Source organism: Dama dama, chromosome 17 (genome assembly GCF_033118175.1).
Source record: "Dama dama isolate Ldn47 chromosome 17, ASM3311817v1, whole genome shotgun sequence".
Classification (NCBI taxonomy): domain Eukaryota; kingdom Metazoa; phylum Chordata; class Mammalia; order Artiodactyla; family Cervidae; genus Dama; species Dama dama.
Window position 1 is genome coordinate 9,023,904 of NC_083697.1, and position 14,330 is coordinate 9,038,233.

General features: G+C 39.5%; 1 pseudogene; it reads right to left on the reverse strand.

Annotated features, from left to right (window-relative positions):
• Positions 1-205: 205 nt before the first annotated feature.
• Positions 206-959, reverse strand: LOC133071858 (glutamine synthetase-like; annotated as a pseudogene).
• Between the last annotated feature and the right edge of the window lie 13,371 nt (positions 960-14,330).

Sequence of the window (14,330 nt, forward strand, 5' to 3'; positions counted from 1 at the left end):
TGGGAAAAAGAAAAGGGCGGGGGTAGGTAGGTGGTTGTGAAGTTATTAAGAACTTGACCCCCTCAATCCTGACCACAGGAAACAAGAGATATTAACTGGGTGTGAGGAATTAAAAAAAAAAAAAAAAAAAAAGACCTTGATATTCTCCCCTTTGAGTTATAGCTATGATGACACAGAGGGGCGAGAATGGGAGCAAAATGTAGCGTTAGGAGGGGTTTTGAGGCTGCAAGTTTAGGGCATCTGGTGCCGGTACTGAAGAGCTTGTGGCCAGTTCGTTCAGAAGACCACACACCGTGCAAGACGAAGAGGCCGCCCAGAGACGATCTCCCACGTCGACTCCTGCACAGGGCCCTACCTGGAATCCCCACTGCACAGGCATGGCCTTGGTGTCCGTGCCCCCAGTCTTGATGCCAGCGTACAAGCAGGCCTGGCAGTAAGCCTCCACAATGTCCCTGCCATAGGCCTTGTCTTCCACACTGCAGTAGTATGGACCTTGGGGTCCAGGAAAGCCATTGGCAGGCAAACCAAAGAGGTGCCATCTGTGCCCCTGAGGGTATATTCCTGCTTCATCCCAAACCAGGGGTGCTGGTTGCTCACCATGTCCATTATCCGTTTACAGGGGTGCCTTAAATTGGTCTCTGCAGGCTCTGGGTTGCACTTGAAGACTTCACAGAACACCAGCTTGTTGGGGTCCTTGCAGAAAGTGTCCTGAAACATGCAGCAGGGACAAGATACATGTCACTGTTGGAGCCTTCAGACCGAAAAGTCCTACAGCCATCCAAATTTCACTGGGGCAACTCTTCTATGCACTTGGGCTCAGAATCCAAGGTTTGGGTCTTGCAGCACAGTCCTTCTGCAATACCTTCAGATGTACATAGCCTGGACTTTCTCACCCTGAGGTAGGGCCATGTACACCTGCCTGATGCTTTGTCCAAGCGGGAGCTGGCTGACGTGGCCATGGTGGAAAGGTGTTCTGGGTGCCCTGCAAGTGGTGGGCTAGGCAGGCCGCCAGAGCGCGGTGAGGAGAAGAGATGGGCAGGCAGGGGTGCTGCTGAGACAGCCTACTCTTCTCCCATTCTCGGCTCTCCACTCTTTTCCCTCTTTTTAACATATGTTGGCATCACTTATTTGGAGAAGGCAATGGCAACCCACTCCAGTGCTCTTGCCTGGAAAATCTCATGGACGGAGGAGCCTGGTAGGCTGCAGTCCATGGGGTCGCTAAGAGTCCAACACGACTGAGCGACTTCACTTTCACTTTTCACTTTCATGTATTGGAGAAGGAAATGGCAACCCACTCCAGTGTTCTTGCCTGCAGAACCCCAGGGACGGGGGAGCCTGGTGGGCTGCCGCCTATGGGGTCACACAGAGTTGGACACGACTGAAGGGACTTAGCAGCAGCAGCAGCAGCATCACTTATTACACTGAAATTAATTCACATTAGGGATCTGGGCCTATAAGACATCTGTCTTTAACAAGGGGAATCAAATTCTGAGACCTTAAGGGTAATTGAATTTCATACTCTATCACAGCCAAGTATAAGGATAGTACAAATTCCAGCGTTTAGTTAACCTGTCACACATACTCCTTAGAACACTCATTTATAATCAAATGTCCCTATGATCCGTTGTATTTCAAATGTAGAGATGAATCAGAAACCAAGCCCAATGTCACTGCCAGCTGCATTGTATGCCACCCAGCCCTCATTAGCACAATCCCTTACCCCTCAGGTGATAGAGCTGTGTCAGAGGAGACAAGGCTAGAACTCCTGGCTTCTAACCTTTCCTCGCTCTCAAACTGACCATATGTGACAACCATGCTTTAGAAAGGGTTTCAGAGAGAGAAAATAAACCCCTGCCTCCCAAAAACAAACAAACAAACAAATACACTTCTGTTTACATGTGCATTTTCCTTCACTTCTTTCACAATTTTATGATATTTCTATATTTTGATTTTTCCTTCCTTTTTCCTGTGATATCCCTTTTAAGATATTCTATGTGTCTTTTCAACAGTAGCCCAGATAACTGCTGATCTCTTATGTGGCAGTCCCTTCACGAACTTCAGCAAATTAAGAAGTAAAACAACATGGCTTTTGGAATATTCTGCATTATTTCTATCTTTAGTAGAAAATTGTAATATTTAAATAGCACATTCAGTCTCAAGGCCAGAGCCTAATCTAATATTAGCCAATCTAATTTCAAAGTTCTGTGTGTTTCTTTCCAATTAAGGCACCAACTTTTCCCATTGCCTAACCAAAATTTGTGAACCAACGGGTTCCAGAATCAGAAATTCCCTTAAAATTTATTCATGTTAATTCCACAGCTGAATCCCACAGAGAATGAATAGCTTGATTATGTCGTAGGAGTAGTTAGTGGTAAGTGAAAATGAGTGTTAGTTGCTCAGTCATGTTTGACTCTTTGCAATCCCGTGGGACAGTAGCCTGTCAGGCCCTTCTGTCCATGAAATTCTCCAAGCAAGCTATTGGAGTGGGTAGCCGTTTCCTCCTCTAAGGGATCTTCCTGACCTCGGGGTTGAACCTGTGTCTCCTGCATTGCAGGATGATTGTTTACTCCCTAAGCCACTGGGGAGTGGCAAAGTTGGGACAAAATTATTGGCTTTTTAACTGCCAGTCCCTTTGTTCTTTCTAATATTGCTGAATTTAGTAATAAATATGTATTTTTCTTTCAAGGCACAACACTACAATCCCTAGACTTAAAATAGTTCATATAATTCTCAAAATTGCTAACCTCTGAATGGCAGGGTTTGCATTTCTTGTTCTGAGAGTTAGTTGTCCATGACTCATAGGTTAGATAGAATATTAAATGGGTCAAATTTATAGAATATAACCAGAACTAATTTAATTAAAGTTTAGAAAATTAGGTAAAAATGAATAATAATGCTGAAAATGGTTTGGTAGGGAGGATACTAGACTGAGATACAATGTATCTGAAATGTAGTCCTAGCTTCACTAATACCTTTTAACCTTGAGAAACTCTCGCTTAACATCTCAAGCTTGTCCTCTAGAGAATAATGTCACATTTTCTGGTAAATGTACAGAAGGTAACTTTGCAAGATCTCATTTTAAAAATAAGAGTCTTTTATTTATTTATTTTCTATTACTCCTTTAACATACACGCTGGAGAAGGAAATAGCAACCCACTCTAGTACTGTTGCCTGAAAAGAATGGACAGAGAAGCCTGGTGGGCTACAGCTCATGGGGTAGCAAAGAGTGGAACACAACTGAGCAACTGAGCACACCTTTAACATAATCTTGAGGTCAGGCTTCCGGTTTGGCTCAGGCAGAATGGGACTCACCTTCAGTGGACATCTCTTGTTTCCATTGCATATCATCCATTCTGCCTTCTGGAAACAGGGCCCAGAGAACCAGTCTTGCCCATCTCATGACAGCCTTGATGGGTTTTAAAAAATCAATATATTGTAATACCCTCTCCTAGCACCTGAGCACAGAACATGGCTCAGAACTGAAAACTTAACTCCATCAGAACCAAAGCACACATAGAGCCTTTAATAAACTGCTAGGGAAGAGAAGCCTTGCTGTTCCTGGAAACCTCTGGAATAGACTAGCTCTCTCCTTCTGGATGGTTTATGTAAGGACATGAGGGCTGCAACTGGATATTGTAAGGAAAAAGGTTGGTGCTTGTAGGGGACCAGGAAGTCCTATGGGAGCTGGAGCTGATTATAAATAGGCAGTATAGAAGGAAAGAAAGAAAACATAGATTTTGCATGATGTTTGTTGAGCTACTGGGTCAGTCCTTCCTTGAAACCAACCCTTATTTGAAACAAAATGACTTTCCAATGAAGTGATTCAATATATGTTCTTAATTATTTAAACCATTTTCTCATTTAGTTGTTACATCAATTACAACAGGGCAGGGTCCTAAATGATTATTTGCAAAGTGTAATTTCAGTTGTTTCCTGTGTTGTTACCTGTGTAGCAGCTAATTCCTGAGCTTGGAAAGAACTGGGGTCCAGGTAAAGCTGTCACAAACACTAATTTATGAATAACCTGTTCACATAAGCTGTCCCACATGGTACAGTGGTAAAGAATTCACTTGCCAATACGGGAGACACAAGGGATGCTGGTTCTGTCCCTGGGTCTGGAAGATCCCCTAGAGAAGGAAATGGCAACCCACTCCAGTAATCGTGCCTGGAAAATCCCATGGACAGAGGAGCCTGGCAGGCTACAGTCTGTGGGGTTGCAAAGAGTCAGACACGAATGAGCAACTGAACACATGCACACGTTTACCCAGAATGATCTGCATTAGCCAAGGGAAGTGCATTTTGAACAGGTGTGAGCTTGACACTCTCTTTCTATTTTTCCACTTTACAAGGCTCTCCTGAGTCTAAATTGAATACTCGAGTCCCATGTGCTTACAGTTAATTCCTCTGAGTGTACTAATAGTATTGAAATAATTTTCTATAATGAAAACCAGGAAATTTCTATATTATTATTTGCTTTCAATTAAAATTATCATAACTCACATTAATTTTTCTTGTTTAAAACAGATGTTGTGGATAACTGAATAACACATTTTATTGACTATTAAATGAAAATAGTAATTGTTGGCACACCCTGGTCAGTAAATTGTGGGCTCAGTTAGGCAGATAGATTGTTAAAATTCCTTCCTGGTATAGATTTTATAAATTATTATGAATGTGCAGCTGATTTAGTGACTCTGTGATCATTGTGTTAGAAAGGTTGTTGAACAAAATTCTTGATGTGGAAGTGTGTAGGAACATGGGAGGAGCAGATGTACCTACCCATGTTTTATTAGTCAGGATATTTAGAATTGTGGATTAGTGAGTATTTAACTCGATTCTTTGCAGCATGAAAGAAGCACTGAGGATGCCAACACGGATTTAAAATCCCTCAGTCTTGGGTACTGCTGAATGGGGAGGACAGCAGCACGAGCGTGGCTTTTCCCAGCTCATTCCCACAAAATCACCCTGAGCCGCTTGCAGTGCCTTCGCAGCCTCCAGGTGGGGATGAGAAATGACATCTATTCAGTGCTCATTCTCTCCCCTGTCTCGGCAGCCCTGTTAAATAATTGAATCAGGCATGACATGAGGATAGAGCTGGTGTCGATACTGGACTCTTAAAAGAGGGCGAGGAGACTGAAGCAGAGGCTAGAGTGCTCCTGGGTGTGGGGTTCCTGACGCGATGACCCTGTTCATCATCCGTATGCGGCAGGCAAAGAAGACAACTGCAGTGAGCTCTCTTCCCCTAACAGCTGACAAAGAATACACATGGTCTGATACAAAGGAGCTCTTTGAATTCTTTAGGATTTGTGCTTTTGATGTCAACAACAAAAAGAGAGTTTCTTAGGAAAGGATTCTGGCACCAGGAAGGTGCTGGCCACACAGTGCCGCACAAGGGAGGCTCCGGGGTGATACAGAGTGGACAGACATCTGTGGAGTGAGGCCCCGCTATGTTTGCACAGATAGTCACGTTTTTAAAAGATAGCAGTCATTCCCACCTGTCAACCTAAGAATATTTACTTCTGAATAAGCTCCACACGGTGGTGTAGGGCTATGAACGTTTCCTGGCTGAAAGCTGTGTGTTTAAGTTGTGTAGTTAGAACTCGTAACACAGTTTTACTTTCCAGTTTTATTCACAACTATTTTTTACAAAGTTACAGAATATGAAAGAGATTTGTTACTGTAACTTTTACAAAACTTCAAAAATTTAAATTCTGGCGTGTTTTAATATAAAATACTCTCTCTACGACCATTTACGATGAAACTGCTACTGTAGCACATTCAAGTGTTGGAAGAAGTGATGTCCGCCTAGCATAGTAAAGGATTTGCCCACGACTTCAGCGTTACCATCTTGCTCAGGCATTCTGTTTGGCGTCCAGTGAGAGCATAAAAGGAACTTCATGCCTTAGAATTAGAGGGAATCTCTCGTGTGTTACGTGATCCTATGTGAACAGATCACAGTTAAACACATACGTCTGGAGGAGACTAATTGAATTTAAATCTGAGCTTTGCCTCTTCGTAGTTGTAGAATCTCCATAAGATAATACCTCTGTGTCTCAGTTTCCTCAAGTGTAAAATAGTGACACATGTACGAAGTGTCTCATAAAGTTATGAGAATTAAAATGAGTTCATATTTCTAAATACTAGGAATACTAGGGACAAAATAAACACCACTGAGTGCTTGATAAATGAAAATATAAATCAAATGCTTATGTTTTACATCAAGCTATTTTATTATTTGTTGTGAATAAGACTTATTAGTACTTTCCACTAATGAAATGATGAAGACCTGTTTATGGTTGCATAACGTCATAGATCAAGCATTTTATAATAATGATGATAATTAAAAGTAATGAAAATAAAAAGCTAACTCATTGCTATTTGAAGTTTGCCCAATCTCTGACCTTTATGTGAATAGACGCTCTGTTTGCCTTAGGTAAATGAAACCTAACCTATGACTTTAATGTCTGACCATCAGTCTCACAGCTACTGAATCAAGAATTTTGGAGAGTCAAGAATTTGTAGAAAAATACATACTATCCTTCATTTCTGTTCCATATTTATATTGTCAAGTGTTCTTTACTTATGCTACTATTTCTCAACATTTCATGGGCCTTCAAAATTGAATATTATGAATATTTTTTACAGTGATAATTATTTTTACTTTTCTTCATCTTTATTGGGGTTATGCTCTCAATTTCCTTTTGTTGGTAAAATAAACTATTTATTATATAGAATAAGCCATGCTATGAAAAAATAAAATAACCAGTGATACTTAATGGGTAAGCTTATTGAAAGTTTACATGCATAGTATTATCCTGTGAATATCTGAGCACTTAGTTCAGTTCAGTTCAGTCGCTCAGTTGTGTCAGATTCTTTGTGACCCCATGGACTGCAGCACACCAGGCTTCCCTGTCCATCATCAACTCCCAGAGTTTGCTCAAACTCATGTCCATTGAGTAAGTGATGTCATTCAATCATCTCATCCTCTGTCGTCCCCTTCTCCTCCTGCCTGAATACCAGCATCTGGGTCTTTTCCAGTGAGTTAGTTCTTCGCATCAGGTGACCAAAGTATTGGAGCTTTCAGCTTCAGCATCAGTCCTCCCGGTGAATATTCAGGACTGATTTCCTTTAGGATTGACTGGTTGGATCTCCTTGCATTCCAAGAGACTCTCAAGAGTCTTCTCCAACACCACAGTTCTAAAGCATCAGTTCTTCTACACTCAGCCTTCTTTACGTCCAATTCTCACATCCATACAAGGCTACCAGAAAAACCATAGGTTTGGCTAAATGGAGCTTTGTTGACAAGGTAATGTCTCTGCTTTTTAAAATGCTGTCAAGCTTGGTCATAGCTTTTCCTCCAAGGAGCAAATATCTTTTAATTTTATGACTGCAATCACCATCTGCAGTGATTTTGGAGCCCAAGAAAATAAAGTCTGTCACTGTTTCCATCGTTTCCCCCTCTATTTGCCGTGAAGTGATGGGACCAAATGCCATGATCTTAGTTTTTTGATTGTTGAGTTTTAAGCCAGCTTTCCCTCTCTCCTCTTTCACTTTCATCAAGAGATATGCATATCTGAAGTTATTGATATTTCTCCTGGCAATCTTGATTCCAGCTTTTGCTTCATCCAGCCAGCATATTGCATGATTTGCTCTGCATATAAGTTAAATAAGCAGGGTGACAATATACAGCCTTGATGTCCTTTCCCAATTTGGAACCAGTCCTTTGTTCCCTGTCTGGTTCTAATTGTTGCTTCTTGACCTGCATACAGCTTTCTCAGGAGACAGCTAAGGTAGTCTGATATTCTCAATCTTTAGGAATTTTACACAGTTTGTTGTGATCCACACAGTCAAAAGCTTTAGCATAGTCAATAAAGCACTTAGAGAAATGGCCATTGTTTTTTTCATTTTCATAAATCTAGTTAACACTATTATTAACAAAATTTTCTCATACCCTTTCTCTTTCTCTTCTTCTGTGACCCCTATAACTGGAATGTTGATGGGTTTGATTGTCCCAGAGGTCTTTGTGACTATCCTCAATTGTTTTCATTCTTTCTACTGTATTCTGATCTTCAGAATTTATTTCCACCACTTTATCTTCCAGCTCACTGATCCATTCTTTTGCTTCAGATATTCTGCTATTGGTTCCTTCTAGAACATTTATAATTTCAGTAATTGTGCTGTTTGTCTCTGTAAATGTATTCTTTAATTCTTCTAGGTCTTTGTTAATTGATTCTTGTATTTTCTCCATTTTGTTTTCAAGGTTTTGATCATCTTTACTATCATTATTCTGAGTTATTTTTCACTTAGTTTGCCTGTTTCCTCTTCATTTATTTGGACCCCTGGGCTTCTAGCTTGTTCCTTCATTTGCATAGTATTTCTCTACCTTTTCATTATTATTATTATTTAATTTATTGTGTTTGCGGTCTCCTTTTCCTCGGCTTCAAGCTTGAACTGTTTGTTCCTTTTGGTTTCTGCCCTCCTGAGTTTGGTCCAGTGGTTTGTGTGAGCTTCCTATAGGATGGGATTTGTGCTGAGTTTTGTTTGTTTGCTTGTTTTTCCTCTGATGGGCAAAGCTGAGCGAGGTAGTAATCCTGTATGCTGATGACTGGCTTTGTATTTTTATTTTGTTTGTTGTTTAGATGAGGCATCCTGTCCGTGGTTCTACTGGTGGTTGGGTGATTCGGGTGGTTTCCTTTGTGGGAGTTCTCACTATGTGATACACCCTAGAGTTATTCCTCTAGTAGTCTAGGGTCTTGGAGTCAGTTCTCCCACTCCAAAGACTCAGGGCTTGATCTATGTATTTTAAGCAAGGTACAATTTTCAAGTTTGAAAATACATCTTTCATGATTCAGTGGTCTCTTAAAAAGTTCCTAAAATCCAGCTGGAGGAAGTCACATAAAGGACATAATGACTGACTGAATGGAGAGCTGGATGGGAGATATCCCTAGGGCTCGGACTAGCAGGTTAGTCTCCTGGTCCTTCTAAATCTGTTTTTCTTTTTTTTTTTTTACTATAAGTCCTGTTTACTACCTAGTGGTTTATTTGCATAGTGCTTGTACATTTTAGATAATTGAGACTGTTTGTTGCCATTATCCTTAATTTGTCCCCAACATATATTATGGGCTGAATGATATCTGTTCCATCAAATGGCCTCATTTCCTCTCCCACTTCATTTTACACTTGAATGTACATTTACTGGCTGAATGATAAATTCATTGATTAATAATCTACATAGCATCAAGTTTAAGAAAACTGGGTCATAGGAACACCTTGCATGTAGCATATATTTCTGTTTCATGTCATTTGTTTTGGTCTGTTGCCCATCCAGATGGACTCTAGCATATGCCACTTTTATCACAAAACATAAATAATAGAAAGATGAAATTCAGCCTGAGAAAAATCATTTTTACTTTTATATTAAATCTAATTTACATTTCTGTAAAAGGAGAATATTAAAATACATATTCCTGTTATCCTGTCATATATAAGCTTTATTGTCAGGAATTAATTTCCCAAAAAGCATTATTTCTTCCCTGAAACCTATCACCAAGCTGACTTATGTCTCTTTGAACATATTTTAAAGCATTTTTATTGCAGCACCAAATTTGCTTTAACTTGTAAAAAACGTCATAGAAAACATGATGAATTTTGCAGTGCAGCTCTTATATTTTTTACTTGAAATAGCACCATTACATGTTGAGCTGAATCTCATTAGCATAAGATATGAACACATAAATACTACCTATCAGCTATGGGCACAGTCACGATGGAGGTGTGCGCTCCCATTTTCCTGGCAGTGCAAAAGCTCCAGTCCTCTTTCACGAACCTGACCCCAGTCCTTTCTTGTCAAAACCCTTGTAGAAGTTACTGATCACTCTGGAGACCACCTGTACAACCTGCCCTGGTGGGTCTCTCCTGAGAACAATTCCAGCCTTGTGCCTATGGCTACCTGCAATGCCTATCTGCTTCTCCCTTGTGAACTGGAGATCCTAGCTGTTTCTAGGACCTCTGAATCCCACAGATCAAGCCCTACTACAGAGCCATCTTCCTCCCTACTTTGCGTTGACCAGGGGGAGGAATTAATCTTAAGACTAAGCTTAATTAATTAACACACTGTGGCTAGACATGGTGATTTGGATAAACAATTCCCAAGCCAGGAAGTCCACTTTTCATTTTGTTGCATTTTATTTTTCAGGGCTATTTCACTTCAGTGTTGTTCGTTGGCTGAGAAGCAGATGGAAGAGGAGCAGTGTTGAGTGAGAGAGGAAGTGATTGCCAAATATTAGGATCTCGGTGTTTGCATCTACAATCCCAGGCTTCTCTTAAGTGCAAATAATATAGAATGCCCAATTGGCAAGGATGCCCTGGCACAGTCAGAAAGCAGAAAGCCTTTATTTAGAGCTGAACAGAGAGTAAGAGTTCAGAAAATCCTGGCCAGTGTAATAGCGTTTTCAGTTAGTGCTCTTTGTATGCATTAAATGCTATAAATGTAAAATAATAATAATACATAGACAGTAATTCATATTTTTCTATATTTTAGAGAAAAACACAATACATGATAGCAATTACTGTCTTTGAAACAAGTAGTAAAATGTTACTGAATGCCAAATCTGGAAATTTCCCTGATAGAAATTTAAGTCTATGTTTCCCTTTCACTTTATTTTTGCTTTTTTTTCCTCTTTATTTCCAGAATAGGAGTGTCTTTAAGCAAGCATTAAAAGTCCTTCCAAAAACCAAAACAAAGCTTTTATCTTTCACGAAGATATACAGAGAGAGAGAGAGAGAGAGAGAGAGAGTCCAAGGAACACAGAAGAGGCTATTTGCAAATAAAGGATTCTACTGGAGATGAATACAGACAGCCCTGAATCTGATGCTCTGACTAGCAGAATGTTGCTTAGTCATCAGGTCATGTCCAACTCTTTTGTGACCCCATGGACTATAGCCCACCAGGCTTCTCTGTCAATCATATTTCCTAGGCAAGTATACTAGAGTGGGTTGTTATTTCCTTTTCCAGGAGACCTTCCCAACCTAGGGAGCAAACCTGCATCTATGGCATTGGCAGGTGGATTCTCTACCACTGAGCCACCAGGGAAGTCCAATCAAGGTGAATACTTGCAGCAAATGTGTACTTAACAGTAGCAAATACCAATTTGATGAAAGATAAGTCCAATCACGCTGAGGGACTCTGATGGATGCTTAATGGATAGTATTTAATCAAATAGAAATAGGAATGACCACTTTGATGGTTAATTTCGTATGTCGAATTGGAGTATGTTTTTTCAATGAGATTAACATTTAAATTGGTAAGCAGATTGCTCTTCATATTATGAATGGGCCCCATCCAATCATGTAAAGACCTGAATAGAACAAAAATAGCAGTCTCCTCAAGCAAGTGGAAATTCTCTAGTAGATTGTGTTTAACCTTATCTGCAATATCTGCTCTCCTGAGTTTCTGCCTGCTGGTCAACACTGCAGATTTTGGACTTTCCAGTCTCCATAATTGCATGTGCCAAGTCCTTATAAAATATCTCCTTATGTATATTAATACATATGCATATAGATATACATGTATGTGTGTATTCATATACATTGCTGTTTGTTATTTAGTCCCTAAGTCATGTCCTACTCTTTGGACACCCCGTGGACTTTAACCCACCAGCCTCCTCAGACAATGGGATTTCCCAGGCAAGTATTCTGGAGTGAACTGCCATTTCCTTTTCCAGGGGATCTTCCCAACCGAGGGATTGAGCAATATCTCCTGCACTGGCAGGCAGATTCTTTACCACTGAGCCACCTGGCAAGCCCCATTCATATATATACACACATATATATATCTTGTTGGTTCTGTTTCTCAGGGGACACTGACCTTATGACCACCATCAGCCTTTGAATGTTCCTCTTTGTTGCACTTGCTGAAGGAAGAAATGGGTCTGGGGAAACTAACTGGGTGGTGGGTCAGAAAGTGAGAGAGCAGGAAAAACATTGGCAGCTTTGAATAAAGTATTCTTTGCTCGGGTAGTATTTTGATTGTGCTAATTATGTAAACTACCAAAGCATTTCTTAAAACATGTCTTAAAAGTTAAAAAAAAATGAGCTAGGACAGTAGTCACACAGTGAGATCAAGTATGGATCCCTGATCATGAACACTTATTTTCCTTTCCTTCCTCACTGTTCACTGCTCTGGACTCATCTCTGTCAAGGACCAGGCTCAGCTGTCAACAGGCTAACTCTGTAGAAGATAATTTGACAGCATCATGCCTAAAGTGACTGATTATTTCCCACTGCCTTCCCAGTAAATCGAATTTTCTTGTCATGGTACACAAGGTCCCTTAATGATTGGATGCCAAAGACACTTCTCCTTCCAAGTCTCACTAGAGTCATTTCACTCTGATTGCTGTGAACTTATTGATCTACTGATCACTGTCTGAATAGACAATCATGATGGCATTCCCCCCCTACCCTGGATGTTATTTTCCTGCTCTTTGGTGGTTGCATTTTTCACCAACTAAAAAGGAAACTCAGCTATAAAATACTTTCCACTCCAGAGAGTCAGAAAAGTCACCTCTTTTTTTGCTTTCAGAACATGTTTTTGTATGTCTGTGATCACACCATCATGCCAGTTTTTAGCAGACTTTGCAGCACGCAAGTCTGACTTTTCTGCAGGAGCTGACAAACCTGGCTTGGAAAATCAACTGTGCTATGTGGTAACTGCATAAGATGGAACATATTTACTCCCTAAGGTCCATTTCCTCATCTGGAAAACTGAAACTAGTAGGACTGTTAGGAAAATTAAATGTCTTAATACATGAAAGTATTTAAAACAGTGCCTGTCTGGTATTTTGAAAAAGCTATAAAATATTAGCTTTAATTAATCTATTGATCCTTCAAAAAATATTTATTGAGTCCCTGTTATGTGCCAGGTGTTGTTTATCATCATCACCCTTATAATTACTGAATTCACATTCATTTTTAAATGCTGAACATCTAGTTCAATAAATGTCACGTAGATATTCATTATATGTTTATTAGTATGAAAACTACTTCAGTCATTAGGCTTAATCACTGAGAAATTAGATACTCAGTTTCCATTCTATTTATTAGGTAAAAATATATGATCTATAGCTATGCTAAACATGCTTTATTTAAGGAGAATGTTGTTCTCCTTAACGGTTCAGAATTTAATTAACCTAATTAAGATAAAATAATATCTTATTTGTATGCAAAATAATTATGTTTTTACCTTATAAAATTACATTTGTGACACGAATTTATAAATGGTATGATTGTGTGTTCTCATCTTAATATAACGTAGAAAATTTTAGTATAATTAAATATAAATTGTAACTTTTGAAATATTAATACTCTCAACTCTTTGAACCAAAATCAATATAACTTTGCAAGAGCTCCATATATAACATTAGTTGTTAGTATTACCACACAACCTCAAATGCCATATATACTTACATTTTATAATTTTTGTGTTATTGTGTCTAATATTTCTCAATCTCTGATATATTATGAATTACACTGAAAACTGTGAGAAATATAAATAAAAAACTATGTCTTTTTTCACACTGAGATAATGCATACATTCTTATGTATCAAATACAGGACCTATTAAGTGAGTGGACCATAATCTATTACTATACCACATTCACTTATTCATATAAAATTAGTAACTAAGCAGACTCATTGTTATGTGATCTGATTATGTGGTTTTCATATGTCTAAACCTATTCATTTGGGGATAATGGGTGTAGATCAACTTGGTTTAACTACGCAGTGTTACAGTCTTCTTAGCCTCAAGGTACAGATTTTATAAATTTGGAGCTATTTTAGAGGTGAACCTGTCAACTATTTTGGTAAAAATGTCATACACAGTAGGAATGGAGCTAAGAAAGACACAGGTCTGGGTTCTGGCTATCATCTGGAGCTGTTTTAGAATGTTACCGTCTCATTGCCTTGACAGAGACCCTGAACCTGGTCACAAGGAGCCCAGTCTCCGGGACCAACTGTCCAAGTTCAGTTCTATTAGCATCCTCTCTGTGGCTCAGTTTCTTGATTGTGCAATAGGGATGTTGAAAATAACAGTCCCAACCACACAGGGTAACCATGAGGATTCGGTGGGTTGATACATGTAAAGTACTTAAAATAGCGCACATCTAGTCCAGTGAAAAGCATATGCCTGAACATCTCACCCTAACAAGAAATCTTTTCTCTATGTTTGAATAAAATGCTTTAGGAACTTTAGCCCATTACAACCATTGTTCCTTAAAAGAATAAGACCCACATGTTTGGAAATACAAAGTTCTATAGAGAAATGCAGTGCC